This window comes from Arachis ipaensis, chromosome B10 (genome assembly GCF_000816755.2).
Source record: "Arachis ipaensis cultivar K30076 chromosome B10, Araip1.1, whole genome shotgun sequence".
NCBI lineage: Eukaryota > Viridiplantae > Streptophyta > Magnoliopsida > Fabales > Fabaceae > Arachis > Arachis ipaensis.
This window is the reverse complement of record NC_029794.2, coordinates 80,290,076-80,306,240: the sequence shown is the minus strand read 5'-3', so window position 1 is coordinate 80,306,240 and position 16,165 is coordinate 80,290,076.

Here is a 16,165-nt window from a genome sequence, read left to right as displayed (position 1 = left end):
AGGATTATAGTCACATATCCATCTACACCCAATTTGGTCCAGCATGAGAAAGCATTTCTAGCATGATCTCTTCATTCCTCTTTCAAGGTTCAGAAGAGATCCAAGTATGAATAGCTTCTTTTCCAAGATAACTACCCAATTGGATGAAGATCGAAAGCTTTCTAGTAAAATCAAGAGAAAAAATAGAAGAAGGAGAATGAAAACTAAAATTGATCCATCAAATTACAACAGAGCTCTCTAACCCAATGAAAGGGGTTTAGTTGTTCATAGTTCTGGAAAATGAAAACAAAGATGGAGAATACATGCTGAAAGTAAACTAGAAGTGCAGAGAAAGTAAAATACAGAGAGTAATTCTAGGCCAAAGGCTCGCTAAAGTTTTCAGCCCCCCAACTAATTCAAAGCTACTCCTATATATACTACTCTTCTGATCTTCTAGTTGGCTCTTCAAGTCTTGGGTATGGGCCTTTGGATCCTGAGTTTGAAGCAGTTATCTTCATCATTGAGCTTAGCTTTGCTTGCAGAGAGAAAGTGTGAAGTAGGCAGGGACTTTTAACTCAGGACGTTAGTGGTGTTAACGTTAAGTGAAAGTGTGGGTTCGAGAACGTTAGTGACAATCACCTTTTTCACTAACGTTTCTCACCCAAGTATGAGCCACGTTAACCTCAACGTTAGTGGCACAAACGTTGCCACTAACGTTGCCTCTTGGTCTTTTGCACACGTTATTGGGACTTACCTTTCCCAATAACGTTGATAAACCTCCCCCTTCCCTACGTTAGAGTCCACGTTAGCTTAGTTAACGTGGCTCTTAACGTAAGCTTGCAAATCCTTCGAGAACGTTAGTGACAATCCCCTTTTTCACTAACGTTTCTCACCCAAGTATGAGCCACGTTAACCTCAACGTTAGTGGCACAAACGTTGCCACTAACATTGCCTCTTGGTCTTTTGCACACGTTATTGGGACTTCCCTTTCCCAATAACGTTGATAACCCTCCCCCTTCCCTACGTTAGAGTCCACCTTAACTTAGTTAACGTGACTCTTAATGTGGGCTTATGATGGCTTCGAGGGCGTTATTCGCGATTACTTTTCTCATTAACTTTGCAAGTTAGCACCCATTCCACGTTAGAGGTCACGTTAGTGGGACTAACGTGACTGCTAACGTGGTTCTTCTTTGCTTCCTTTGTCCTGAAATCAAGCAACAAAGTGTATCAAAGTTCTGGTCCAAGTCATGAGTCATGCATCATCCAATTTATCATATAATTTATGCAAAATCCTCATGAAATCATGTAAAGTGCACAATGTATGCTCTAATCAAGATGTAAGTGAATATCTACCCAAAACTAACTTATTTTCTAAGAAAATGCATGAAACTACCCTAAAAACAGCAAAGAAAAGGTCAGTAAAACTGGCCAAAATGCCCTGGCATCACAACACCAAATTAAAGCTTGCTTGTCCCTAAGTAAGTACTGGAACAAGAGAACGATGAATGGAATGCCAAGAGAAATGAGTCATTCTTGTGGAAGTCATGTTTCTGGTTTTATGGTGGTTTCATGCATAGCAACTTAGATTCATTCCTTCACTGGCTTTCAGACCTTTATCATGTCCTAGAATACTCACTATGATTGCATCCCATGAGACTTTTATTCGTTGATCCTTTTGTTGTCATTTCAGGGCTTATTTGTGTTCTTAGGCTAAGTGCTCTGTAAGGGGGCAACTCTTTAAAATAAGCTTTCAGCCAACACTCCCAAACCAGTTGGTTCAAGGTGCTAGGTGTTGAAGCACCCCTAAGGACTTACTTCCTCAAGTCTCTCCCCCATACATACACACCACAGGCACATGGTTTGTTTATTTTCTTTCCTTGAGGTCTTGGTGTCCAGCACCTCTTTGGGTTACTAAATGTTCTGTAGCAAAGATTGCTCTTGATAGTGGACTTCTAGCTGATAATCCCGGGTTAGTTAACCCAAGTTACCAAGTGATAAAGCACCCCTAAGAGCTTAGTAATCCAAGCAGATCCTTGGTACAGGAACACCATAGACACATCCCTCAAGGCTCAAACCCTTGGTGCCTAGCCTCTTTTCTTGCTATTATTATTTTATTTTTTTTTATTCTTCAACTTTGATTGTTCTTTCCCTTTTTCTTATTAGGATCTTATTATTTAGCTAGTCTTATGGGTATGTTCAAAGCATAGTATTCATGACAGATAGTTGTCTTCCCACCTTGTGGTTGAACCAACTTAGCTAACTTATGACCACATGATGAGCGGATAATTTATACGCTTTTTGGCATTGTTTTTAGTATGTTTTTAGTGGAATCTAGTTACTTTTAGGGATGTTTTCATTAGTTTTTATGTTAAATTAACATTTCTGGACTTTACTATGAGTTTGTGTTTTTTTCTATGATTTCAGGTATTTTCTGGCTGAAATTGAGGGACTTGAGCAAAAATCAGATTCAGAGGTTGAAGAAGGACTGCTGATGCTGTTGGATTCTGACCTCCCTGCACTCAAAGTGGATTTTCTGGAGCTACAAAACTCAAAATGGCGCGCTTCCAATTGCGTTGAAAAGTAGACATCCAGGGCTTTCCAGCAATATATAATAGTCTATACTTTGATCGAGTTTAGACGACATAAAAGGGCGTTGAATGCCAGTTCTACACTGTTGTCTGGAGTTAAACGCCAGAAACACGTCACAAACCAGAGTTGAACGCCAGAAATACGTTACAACCTGGTGTTCAACTCCAGAAAGAGCCTCTACACGTGTAACAATCAAGCTCAGCCCAAGCACACACCAAGTGGGCCCCGGAAGTGGATTTATGCATCAATTACTTACTTCTGTAAACCCTAGTAGCTAGTTTATTATAAATAGAACTTTTTACTATTGTATTAGACATCTTTGGAATCATCTTTGGATGCCTGGTTCTTAGATCATGGGGGCTGGCCTCTCGGCCATGCCTGGACATTTCACTTATGTCTTTTCAACGGTAGAGTTTCTGCACTCCATAGATTAAGGTGTGGAGCTCTGCTGTTCCTCAAAGATTAATGCAAAGTACTACTGTTTTTCTATTCAATTCAACTTATTCCGCTTCTAAGATATTTATTCGCACTTCAACCTGAATGTGATAAACGTGACAATCATCATCATTCCCTATGAACGCGTGCCTGATAACCACTTCCGTTCTACCTTAGATTGAATGAGTATCTCTTGGATCTCTTAATCAGAATCTTCGTGGAATAAGCTAGATTGATGGCGGCATTCATGAGAGTCCGGAAAGTCTAAACCTTGTCTGTGGTATTCCGAGTAGGACTCTGGGATTGAATGACTGTGACGAACTTCAAACTCGCAAGTGCTGGGCGTAGTGACAGACGCAAAAGGAGGGTGAATCCTATTCCAGTATAATCGAGAACCTCAAATGATTAGCCGTGCTGTGACAGAGCATTTGGACCATTTTCACAAGAGGATGGGATGTAGCCATTGGCAAGGGTGATGCCTCCAAACGATTAGCCATGCAGTGACAGCGATCGGACCATTTTTCAGAGAGGATTAAAAGTAGCCATTGACAATGGTGATGTCCTTACATAAAGCCATCCATAGAAAGGAGTAAGATTGATTGGATGAAGACAGCAGGAAAGCAGAGGTTCAGAGGAACGAATGCATCTATATACGCTTATCTGAAATTCTAACTAATGAATTACATAAGTATTTCTATCCTTATTTTCTATTTATTATTAATATTCAAAAACTCCATAACTATTTGATATCCGCCTGACTGAGATTTACAAGGTGACCATAGCTTGCTTCAAGCCGACAATCTCCGTGGGATCGACCCTTACTCACGTAAGGTTTATTACTTGGACGACCCAGTGCACTTGCTGGTTAGTTGTATCGAAGTTGTGAATGAAAAACAATTTATTAAGACGTGCATACAGAGTTTCTGGCGCCGTTGCCTGAGATCACAATTTCTTGCACCACCACACCACTAACTCAGGAACTTACTCCATAGTATGAACTCCACTCTGGTCTTTTATAAAACACTCATTCTCTTTTCATTTGATTCAAAAGGACAAGCATACAAATAAGTAAGGTAAGGATGCAGTGACATAAAGACTAGCAAGCGTAGACCTATTCAACAAAAAGCTTAAAAGACAGAATTTAAAAAGGTTCAAACTATCATGGAAGCATGTTCTATTTCATACACGATCTTCCTTATTTAAAGCATAGAAAAAGATGGACCAAAGAAGGAACTCCACCACCTTTTACTCATGTGGTTGCCCATGCTCTCCTCCTTGCTTGTCCTCTTTGTGTCCCTCTTGAGTGCTCGTACTCCTACTCCCTTTTCTCTTTCCAATCAACTTCTTTCAGAAACCACCATCTTCCATCTTCTTCTTTAGTGTTTCCTTCTGCTGTTTCACTTTCCTTTCTTCTTGTTCTACAAAATCTTTTTGAACCTGATCATATGTAGGGATAGCATAGTGTAGATGATGCATATGACTAGACATGTAGTTTAACTTGGCTTGAGTGTTTACGTTGAACTCCTCCCTATGTAGTTGTCGTCCTTCATTAAGTACAATGAACTCATTGAATGCTTTCATCTGAGCTATTTGCCACTGATTGAGCTCTTGCAAGTGCTTATCTTGACGTTCTTGCCTCTCAATAACTTGGTGGATGGCTTGAGCGAGCTGGGAGTAGTGTTCCTGTTACTGCTCCATTTGTTGTTTCTGCCACTTTTCTTGTTGGCTCATCCAGTTGGACTGAAGGTTTAGTATTTGCTCTTGTCCTTCCATATGTCTTATCCCCAAATCTTCAATGGCTCTTAGAAGGTGATTCATATTCAAGTTGGCTGGGTCATGATGTTCTTCTTGTTGATATTCTTCCTGACGAGATTCCTCTTGATAAGCTCCTTCTTTCGCTTTTTGCTTTCCTACATGAGGTCTTCTTTGTTGTTGGGCGGGAGTAGTGTAGATCAGACGCTAGAGTGTAACTAGCCTCCCAGGATTCATCCAGTCTGGATTGCTATCCTTGAAGACTACCTTGGCTCTTGTACATAATCTAAGAATAGTGCTGGGGTACCAAAGCCTGGCACCCGGATCAACCTTCTCAGCTGACTCTTGAATCCCCTCAACTATGAGTTCATGCACATTGATTTCTCCACTCTGTACTACGCAATGTACCATAGTCGCTCGATTGATATTGACCTCTGAATTATTTACAGCTTGGAGGATAGACCTCCTTACGAGTTCAAACCATCCCTTAGCCTCCGGGCTAAGGTCTCCCGTCTTGATGAATCGGGGTCTCCCATCTGCATACCTCTCCCAGTCAGCTGCTATAACACAGATATCAGTCATGATTTCTGTGAGCTCATCATTGTCAGGGCTCTTAATTATCCTTGCATGATAACTGAGCTCATCAAACTGTGGTGATTTCAGGTGAAGAGTTCTTGTTATAGCATTTGGGCTGAAGTCCACCTCCTTTCCTCTTACGTAGCTTTTGAAGGTTGGGGCCTTGGTTTTGTCTTCTCTAACCACATTTGTATAGAACTCTTTGATGAGGTTTGCATTGATCTTCCCCTCTGGATTCGTGAGCCTTTGCCACCCTCTTTGTTCAATTTTCTCCCGAATCTGTGGGCACTCGTCTTCATTGATTTGGAAGGTTAACTCGGGCAGTATCTTTTTGAGCTTTATCTGCTCAAATTCTTGTTCATGGAATGCAGTTTTGAATCTCTTCTCATCGAAAGGAATGCTCTCCATTGGTTCCTTCCTCTTTTGCCTCTTAGAGCTTGATGATGCCATGAATTTGAGTTGCTGTGTGAGGAGATTAGAAGGTACGGATAAATGAGGAATTTGGTTGGTTAGGACGAGGTGTGATGAAGGAATTTTGGATGCCGGAAGTGTGAAGTGTGGAGAGTGGGAATTTGAGTGTGATGGGTAAGTACGCACTAGGACTCACTTATATAGGGAGATGATGAGGGGATGAAAGGTATGGATTGATGTGGTGGTTGTTGGATGGACGGATGGGGTTTTGCAGATCATGAGCACAAGGATCCTCATCTTTATAAGGGCTATTGGGTCGGTCTTCAAGGGTCTCCTTTCTTCAATGTTGCATGGCAACATTTTCCAATGCATTCCCCTTTGGGGCACGTGTGTAATCCCTCTTCATGAAGTGGCTGAATCTTCTTCATTTAATTGTCCAATCAATCCTCTTCAATGCTCCTTTCCTTTTCCCTATAAAAATAAAATAAAAAAATCAATATCATAAAAAAAAAAATTTAAACTTTATGGCTAGAATAATAAAGAAAAAGAATTAGATTGTTTATTCATGAATACCAACTAACTAACTAACTGTGCATCCTTATATGCATATTCGTGGCACCTTGGGTGACACCAAACTTAGTTTGGAGCACTGTGATGAAAAGTTTGTGTTCAAAGCTCCAAGACTAGCATGCTCTGGGTTGCATTCATGTTTTCTTGGCATGCTTTGAACACCAAACTTGTTCTTCACTATATACTGCATAATAAGGATTTTACCAAGTGTTTGTCAAGTTTAGGTTGGAATTCATAAATATTGACTTATTCACTATTTTCTAAAAGCATATAAAACATGGGTTGCCTCCCATAAAGCGCTTCTTTAGAGTCACTAGCTTGACGTTTCGCCTTCATCAGGGAGGTCGATAGTGCTTCAAGTCTTCTCCTTTGGCAGTAGACCTATATCCAGTAGTTGTATCAATGATCTCTACATGTTCTAAGGAGAGAACTCTGTTGATAGCAAAGACCTTAGGTAACTGAGATGGCACAGTGGGGAGATCAGGGGGGATATTTGGAAAGTAAGCTGAGATCACTTTATCCCCTGGAGAGAAGTCCTCTGTAGGGATCTTTTTGTTCCTCCACCTCCTTGGTACCTTCTTCTTTGTTCCTTGTGATATTGTCTTACTCTTTGTGGCCTCTTCTTCTAAGGAAATTTTGATGTTGTCTTCACATGCCTTTGGTGGTTTAGGTTCTTCCAGCTTTTCCTTGAGCTGTGACAGCTGCTTGTTTCCTTGTCCATCAACTAAGGAAATCTCCGGATGAGCTTGTTGTTCTTCAGTACTCATCTCTTCCTTCAGTATCTCACTGTGATCCTTCCTTGGTTCCTTGTTCTCTTGATCTGCTTCTTGTGAGTGTTTGAAAACAGTGAAGGCAAGCTATTCATCATGGATCCTCAAAATTAGCTCCCCTCGCTCCACATCTATGAGTGCTCTGGCTGTAGCTAGGAATGGTCTTCCCAATATGATTGGGTGAGTGTAACTCTCTTCCATGTCCAATATGACAAAGTCTGCTGGGAGGAAGTATTTCCCAACCTTTACCAACACATTTTCCACCACTCCTATTGGTTGTTTTTGAGTTTTGTCAGCTAGCCTGAAGACTACATCTGTGGGCATTATCTCATTGATCTGCAGCCTCTTCACAAGGGACAAGGGCATTAAGTTGATGCTTGCTCCCAAATCGCAGAGTGCTCTATCAAACATTGTTTCTCCTATGGCACAGGGTATGTGAAAACTCCCTGGGTCCTTTCTTTTTGTAGGCAACTCTGGTTGAATTAGGACGCTGCACTCTTTGTTCATCACTATAGTTTGGCCTCTCTTGAGTGAGCTTTTCCTGGGAAGCAGTTCCTTCATATACTTGATGTATGCAGGCATTTGTTGGATGGTCTTGATGAATGGTATGTTTACATGCAGAGATGCAAACAAGTCAAGAAATCTTGAGTATATTCTCTTCTCCACAGCACCATTGAGTAGTTGAGGAAAGGGTGCATAGAGTCTCAGCAGCTCCGGTTGTGAGATTTTTTATTCTTGGTGATCTTTTTCCTTCTCCTCTGTTGAGGTATCTCCAGGTTGTTCTGACGGCTTGTTTGGCTTGTCCTCAGTCTCCTTATCACTTATAGTGACCATCTTGCAATTTTCCCATCTTACTTTCTTTGTTTCTCCTCTCGGATTTTTCTCTGTGTCACTTGGGAATCCATCTGTAGGTTTGGGAATCTGCTCAGAGAGATACCCTACTTGAGATTCCAACCTCTTGATGGCGTCTCCCTGGTTCTTAAAATTTGCTCGCACTTCCTCCTTGAATGCCTTGTTGTCTTGAATCTCTTTGCCTATGCCTTCAAGTAGATTCTCAATCCTTGAGAGTCTGTCATCAAATGATGGTGGATTGGGATTAGAGGTGGAGGGATGAGAAATGTTATTTTGGTTTTGATATGGATGTGGAGAGGTGTTGTCATGGTGGTGTTGATATGTTCTCTGTGTGAACTGTTGGTGAGCTGCATTGTTGTTGGGGTTGTGACGTCTCTGATCTTGGCCTTGATCTTGTTGATTCCCCCACCCAAAGTTTGGGTGATTCCTCTATCCAGGGTTGTAGGTCTTAGAGTATGGATCATGGTTTTGCCTAGATGAATTCCCAATGTAGTTGGCTTGCTCCTAACTACCCTCTGCTTCTTCATTCACTCCTTCTTAGGTTGCTGATAAAGTGGTGATTGCTGCTACTTGGTTCCTCTCCATCTTCTTGGTGAGGTCAGCCAGCTGCTTGGTAATGAGCTTATTTTGGGCCAGCAGAGCATCTACATTGTTTAGCTCCATCACTTCTCTAGTGTTCCCTCTTTCAGAAGCATAGAAATAGTCATTTTCTGCTACAGTTTCAATGACATCTATGGCCTCCTCAATGGTCTTCTTCTTGTTCAGAGATCCCCCGGATGAGTGGTCTACTACTTTCTTTGATTCATAAGAAAGGCCTTCATAGAAAATGTGTAGCTGCACCCATTCATTGAACATATCTGGTGGATACCTCCTTGTCAGATCCTTGAACCTCTCCCATGCTTCATATAGAGTCTCACCATCTTGTTGCTTGAAAGTTTGGACCTTAGCTCTCAGCCTATTGATTCTTTGGGGAGGATAGAATCTGGCTAAAAATTTGTTCACCACATCTTCCTAAGTTGTCAAACTCTCCTTTGGAAAAGACTATAGCCACTTGGCTGCCTTATCCTTGAGTGAGAATGGAAATAATAGCAGTCTATAGGCGTTAGGATGAACACCATTAGACTTCACCGTGTCACATATCCTCAGGAAGGTGGTTAGATGTTGATTGGGGTCTTCTTGGACTCTTCCTCCGAACGAACACTTGTTCTGAACAAGAGTGATAAGCTGCGGTTTTAGTTCAAAATTATTGGCATGGATGGTCGGCTTTTGAATGCTACTTCCACAGTTTCCTGGGTTTGGATTGATGTAAGAGCCTAAAACTCTTCTCTCCTCCCCAGCATGATTTGCTCGACCTTCTATGCCATGGTTGTGAGCCTCTTCTTCATGATGGTTTTCCATGTTTTCTTCCATGTTTGGTTCAAAGTATTCCTCCTCTTCCTCGGCACCCACTACTCGTTTTTCTCTTGCTTCCCTTCTTAATCTGAGGAAGGTCCTCTCAAGTTCTGAATCAAAGGAAGTTGAAGCCCCGCTTCTTCTCCCTGTCATACAACTAACAAAGCACAAGCAAGGAAAATAGATGCAGGAAGTATTTCTGTTAGAATTACTGTTAGTGTGTGTGATGCAATATATCAAACAGTTAGTGGGTCAGTGAAATGAATTGTAAATAACTAAAAAAAAAAACAAAAAAGTAGGGGGAAGGGAAGAAATTAACTAAAACTGAAAGTAAATTACTCAAACAGAAAATTAAATCAAACAAACTAAAAAAGCTCAATCTAGTTATCCTCCAATTTAATCATTGTTGATTCAAAATCAATCCCCGGCAATGGCGCCATAAACTTGATACACGGAAAACTTGTCTTGCAACAAATTTTCTTCGGCAAGTGTACCGAATTCATCGTCAAGTAAAAACACACAATAGAGTGAGGTCGAATCCCACAGAGATTGATTGATCAAGCAACTTTAATTAGAGGAATGTTCTAGTTGAACAAATCAGAATTTGAGTTGAGAATTGCAGAAAATTAAATGGCGGGAAAGTAAATGGCAGAAACAGTAAATGCTGGAAATAAAGAGCTGAATGTAAGGCGGAAAGTAAATTGCAGAATCTTAAATGGGAATGGGGTAATTGCTCATAAAAGTAAATGCAGAAATTAAAGAAAATGGGTAAGATCAGAAATGGGAGTTCATTGGGCTCAGGAGATATTGCATTCTCCGGATCAAGTTCATTTTCATCTCTTCGTCAATCAATGCATTCATTGATCTCCTTGGCAATCTTAAGTGATCGAAATACAATTCCTTGTAATTCAATCTCTCAAATTTTGATCAATAGCCAATTCCTTGGTCAATTACTCATGAGAAGAGATGAAGTATGGTCACTGATTATACCACATGCATTTCCCAAATCAAGTTTTGGAAGGATTATAGTCACATATCCATCCACACCCAATTTGGTCCAGCATGAGAAAGCATTTCTAGCATGATCCCTTCATTCCTCTTTCAAGGTTCAGAAGAGATCCAAGTATGAATAGCTTCTTTTCCAAGATAACTACCCAATTGGATAAAGATCGAAAGCTTGCTAGTAAAATCAAGAGAAAAGATAGAAGAAGGAGAATGAAAACTAAAATTGATCCATCAAATTACAACAGAGCTCCCTAACCCAATGAAAGGGGTTTAGTTGTTCATAGTTCTGGAAAATGAAAACAAAGATGGAGAATACATGCTGAAAGTAAACTAGAAGTGCAGAGAAAGTAAAATACAGAGAGTAATTCTAGGCCAAAGGCTCCCTAAAGTTTTCAGCCCCCCAACTAATTCAAAGCTACTCCTATATATACTACTCTTCTCATCTTCTAGTTGGCTCTTCAAGTCTTGGGTATGGGCCTTTGGATCCTGAGTTTGAAGCAGTTATCTTCATCATTGGGCTTAGCTCTGCTTGCAGAGAGAAAGTGTGAAGTAGGCAGGGACTTTTAGCTCAGGACGTTAGTGGTGTTAACGTTAAGTGAAAGTGTGGGTTCGAGAACGTTAGTGACAATCACCTTTTTCACTAACGTTGCTCACCCAAGTATGAGCCACGTTAACCTCAACATTAGTGGCACAAACGTTGCCACTAACGTTACCTCTTGGTCCTTCGCACACGTTATTGGGACTTACCTTTCCCAATAACGTTGATAAACCTCCCCCTTCCCTACGTTAGAGTCCACATTAACTTAGTTAACGTGGCTCTTAATGTAAGCTTGCCAATCCTTCGAGAACGTTAGTGACACTTACCTTTGTCACTAACGTTCCAATGTGCCCCTCTTTCTCACGTTAGAGTCCACGTTAATTAAGTTAATGTGGCTTCTAACGTAGTCATGCTAGCCATCTCCAACGTTAGTGACAAAGGTGAGTGTCACTAACGTTGGCTCATCATCTCTTTTTTCACATTAGCTTCCACGTTAACTAAGTTAACGTGGGAGTTAACGTTGCTCATGGTGGCTCTTGGTGGTTCACCCCAACGTTAGTGACAAAGGTAAGTGTCACTAACGTTGGCGACCAATTGCTCTCTCCACGTTAGCTTCCACATTAACTAAGTTAACGTGGGAGTTAACGTGGCTTATGGAAGCTTGGCCAATGTTAGTGACAAAGGTGAATGTCACTAACATTGGCTTCCCTTTTGCTTCTTAACGTTAGAGTCCACGTTAACTAAGTTAATGTGGCAACTAACGTGGCCAATTATGAGCTTGGTCCAACGTTAGTGACAAAGGCGAGTGTCACTACCGTTGGCCTTGTTGTCTTCTTCCACGTTAGAGTTCACGTTAACTTAGTTAACGTGACTCTTAACGTGGGCTTATGATTGCTTCGAGGGCGTTATTGGCGATTACCTTTCTCATTAACTTTGCAAGTTAGCACCCATTCCATGTTAGAGGTCACGTTAGTGGGACTAACGTGACTGCTAACGTGGTTCTTCTTTGCTTCCTTTGTCCTGAAATCAAGCAACAAAGTGCATCAAAGTTCTGGTCCAAGTCATAAGTCATGCATCATCCAATTTATCATATAATTTATGCAAAATCCTCATGAAATCATGTAAAGTGCACAATGTATGCTTGAATCAAGATGTAAGTGAATATCTACCCAAAACTAACTTATTTTCTAAGAAAATGCATGAAACTACCCTAAAAACAGTAAAGAAAAGGTCAGTGAAACTGGCCAAAATGCCCTGGCATCATGCTTGTCCCCAAGCAACTGAAAATCAAATAGGATAAAAAGAAGAGAATATACTATAAATTCCAAAATATCAATGAAACTTAGCTCCAATCAGATGAGCGGGACTTGTAGCTTTTTGCCTATTGAATAGTTTTGGCATCTCGCTTTATCCATTGAAGTTCAGAATGATTGGCATCTATAGGAACTTAGAATTCAGATAGTGTTATTGATTCTCCTAGTTCAGTATGTTGATTCTTGAACACAGCTACTTTATGAGTCTTGGCCGTGGCCCTAAGCACTTTGTTTTCCAGTATTACCACTGGATACATAAATGCCACAGACACATAACTGGGTGAACCTTTTCAGATTGTGACTCAGCTTTGCTAAAGTCACCAACTAGAGGTGTCCAGGGTTCTTAAGCACACTCTTCTTTTGCTTTGGACCTTGACTTTGACCGCTCAGTCTCAAGTTTTCACTTGACACCTTCACGCCACAAGCACATGGTTAGGGACAGCTTGGTTTAGCTGCTTAGGCCAGGATTTTGTTCTTTTAGGCCCTCCTATCCGCTGATGCTCAAAGCCTTGGATCCTTTTTATTACCCTTGCCTTTTGGTTTTAAGGGTTACTGGCTTTTTGCTCTTGCCTCTTGGTTTTAAGAGCTTTTGGCTTTTTCTGCTTTCTTTTTCTTTTTTTTTCTTTCTATTTTTTTTGCCAATTTTTTTTTCTGCAAGCTTTTGTATTCACTGCTTTTTCTTGCTTCAAGAATTATTTTTATGATTTTTCAGATTATCAAATAACATACCTCCTTTTTCCTTATTCTTCAAGAGCCAACATATTTAACATTCATAAACATCAACTTCAAAAGACATATGCACTGTTCAAGCATTCATTCAGAAAACAAAAAGTATTGTCATCAAATCAAAATAATTAAGCTAGTTTCAAGGATGAATTCGAAACCATGTACTTCTTGTTCTTTTGTAATTAAAACATTTTTCATTTAAGAGAGGTGATGGATTCATATTCATAACTTTAAGGCATAGACACTTAGACACTAATGATCATGTAATAAGACACAAATATAAATAATCATAAAGCTTAAAAATCGAAAAACAGGAAAATAAATAAACAAGGAGATTAAGGAATGAGTCCACCTTAGTGAGGGTGGCATCTTCCTCTTCTTGAAGAACCAATGGTGCTCTTGAGCTTCTCTATGTCTCCTCCTTGTCTTTCTTGCTCCTCCCTCATAGCTCTTTGATCTTCTCTAATTTCATGGAGGATGATGGAGTGCTCTTGGTGCTCCACCCTTAGTTATCCCATGTTGGAACTTAATTCTCCTAGGGAAGTGTTGATTTGTTCCCAATAATTCTGTGGAGGAAAGTGCATCCACTGAGGCATCTCAGGGATTTCATGGTGAGGAATTTCTTTATGCTCATGTTGAGGTCCATGCTCTCTTGTTTGCTCCATCCTTTTCTTAGTCATGGGCTTATCCTCTTCAATGAGGATGTCTCCCTCTATGTCAATTCCAGCCGAATTGCAGAGGTGGCAAATAAGGTGAGGAAAGGCTAACCTTGCCAAATTAAAGGACTTGTCAGCCACCTTATAGAGTTCTTGAGGTATGATCTCATGAACTTCCACTTCCTCCCCAATCATGATACTATGGATCATGATGGCCCGGTCTACAGTAACTTCAGACCGGTTGCTAGTAGGAATGATTGAGCGTTGAATGAACTCTAGCCTTCCCCTAGCTACTGGTTTGAGGTCAAGCCTTCTTAGTTGAACCGGCTTGCCCTTTGAGTCAATTTTCCATTGAGCTCCTTCCATACATATGTCCATGAGGACTTGGTCCAACCTTTGATCAAAGTTGACTCACATTCTCTGGACTGAAATCTAAGTATTTCCCCCGAACCATGGTGAGCCAATTCTTTGGGTTCGGGTCCACACTTTGATCATGGTTCCTAGTAACCCATGCGTTTCAATAGAACTCTTGAACCATTAAGATCCCGACTTGTTGAATGGGGTTGGTTAGAACTTCCCAACCTCTTCTTTGGATTTCAAGTCGGATCTCCGGGTACTCATTCTTTTTGAGTTTGAAAGGAACCTCAGGGATCACTTTCTTCATGGCCACAACTTCATAGAAGTGGTCTTGATGAACCTTAGAGATGAATCTCTCCATCTCCCATGACTCAGAGGTGGAAGCAATTGCCTTCCCTTTCCTCTTTCTAGAGGTTTCTTTGGCCTTAGGTGCCATAAATGGTTATGGAAAAATAAAAAGTGATGCTTTTACGACACCAAACTTAAAATGGTTGCTCGTCCTCGAGCAAAAGAAAAGAGAAAGAAGTAGAAGAAGAAGAAAAATGTAGGAGATGGAGGGAGAAGGTGGATTCGGCCAAGGGGAAGAAGAGAGGGTTGTGTTGTGTGAAAATGAAGAAGGAATTAGGGGTCTATATAGGAGTGGGGAGGGGCTTAGGGTTCGGCCATTTAGGGTTTGGTTTTGGAGGGAAATTATTTTGAATTTAAAGGTAGGTGGGGTTGTTGGGGAAGAAAGGATGGATGTGAGTGGTGAAGAAGTGATGGGGAAGAGTGATTGAGTTGATTGATGAGGGGTATTTGGGGAAGAGTGTTATGAAAAGGTGTGAAGAGGAGAGAAGAATAGGTGGGGATCCTGTGGGGTCCACAGGTCCTGAGGAGATCCTGTGGGGTCCACAGATCCAGTGGGGCCAAGGACTTTAATCATCCTTGCTCCAATTAGGCGTGTAAATGCCATCTGTAGGCAATCCTGGCGTTTAACGCCAGATTGCAGCATGTTTCTGGCATTAAACGCCACTTTCATGCTTGTTTTGGGCATTCAACGCCAGTCTATAGCATGTTTCTGGCGTTGAACGCCAGTGTGGTGCATGTTTCTGGCGTTAAACGCCAGTCTGATGCTTGTTTCTGGCGTTTAACACCAGCTTTCCTCTGGGTGCAATCCTGGCATTTAAATGCAAGACTGCTGCTTGTTTCTGGCATTTAACGCCAGTTTCATGCTCTGTTCTGGCGTTAAACGCCAGCCAGATGCTCCTTACTGGCGTTTAAACGCCAGTAAGCCCTTCCTCTAGGGTGTTCTATTTTCAATGCTGTTTTTCATTCTATTTTTGAATTTTTTTGTAGTTTTTGTGACTCCACATGATCATCAACCTAGTAAATCATGAAATAACAAAGAGAAATGAAAATAAAATATATTAAATAACATTGGGTTGCCTCCCAACAAGCGCTTCTTTAATGTCAATAGCTTGACAGTGGGCTCTCACTGAGCCACACAGGTGATCAGGTCAATTTTATAGATTCCCAACACCAAACTTAGAGTTTGGATGTGGGGATTCAACACCAAACTTAGAGTTTGGTGATGAACAGAACTCTTGACGGTTTAGAATTTCTCTTCTAGAAATAAGAACTTCTTTGTAAGCATAGTTCTAAACCAACAAACAATTCCCACATCAAAAATTTAAGTTGTCACAAGTAACAAACCCCAATGAAAATTAACCGAAGTATTAAGACTCCGGGTCGTCTCACGAAGAGTTACAATGAAATGTATGCTTATTGGCTATGAAGGATGTAAGGGGGGTTTTGGTTGATTAGAGGGGCAATAAAATAAAAAGACAAGAAAAGTAAGTTGAGCAAGTAATTAAAGAAAGCAAGTAATAAAGAGAGACATTCATGGCAATAGATTGAGATCATAGGCTTTCTATCCTAGTCATGCATGATTAATTCATCTTATTTAGTTAACTCACACATCGGGAGAATGTCAAACAAGACTAATTAATCATATCACAAATATAAACAAGAATTTATCTCATTACGTCAACTCCAACAAATATGGAGAAAGTCTAACGAGACTAGCTAATCTCAATCCAAAAGTCCTAACCAACTTACTAATTAAACTAGCAAAAGATTAGCGGCAATGGAAATAATATTCCATAAGTCCTAATTAACTCACTAATTAAAGTAGCAAAAGATTAGCGTCAATGGAAACAATATTAGCTAACAACTCTAGATTACCAACATAAGTTGGGTTTTCAT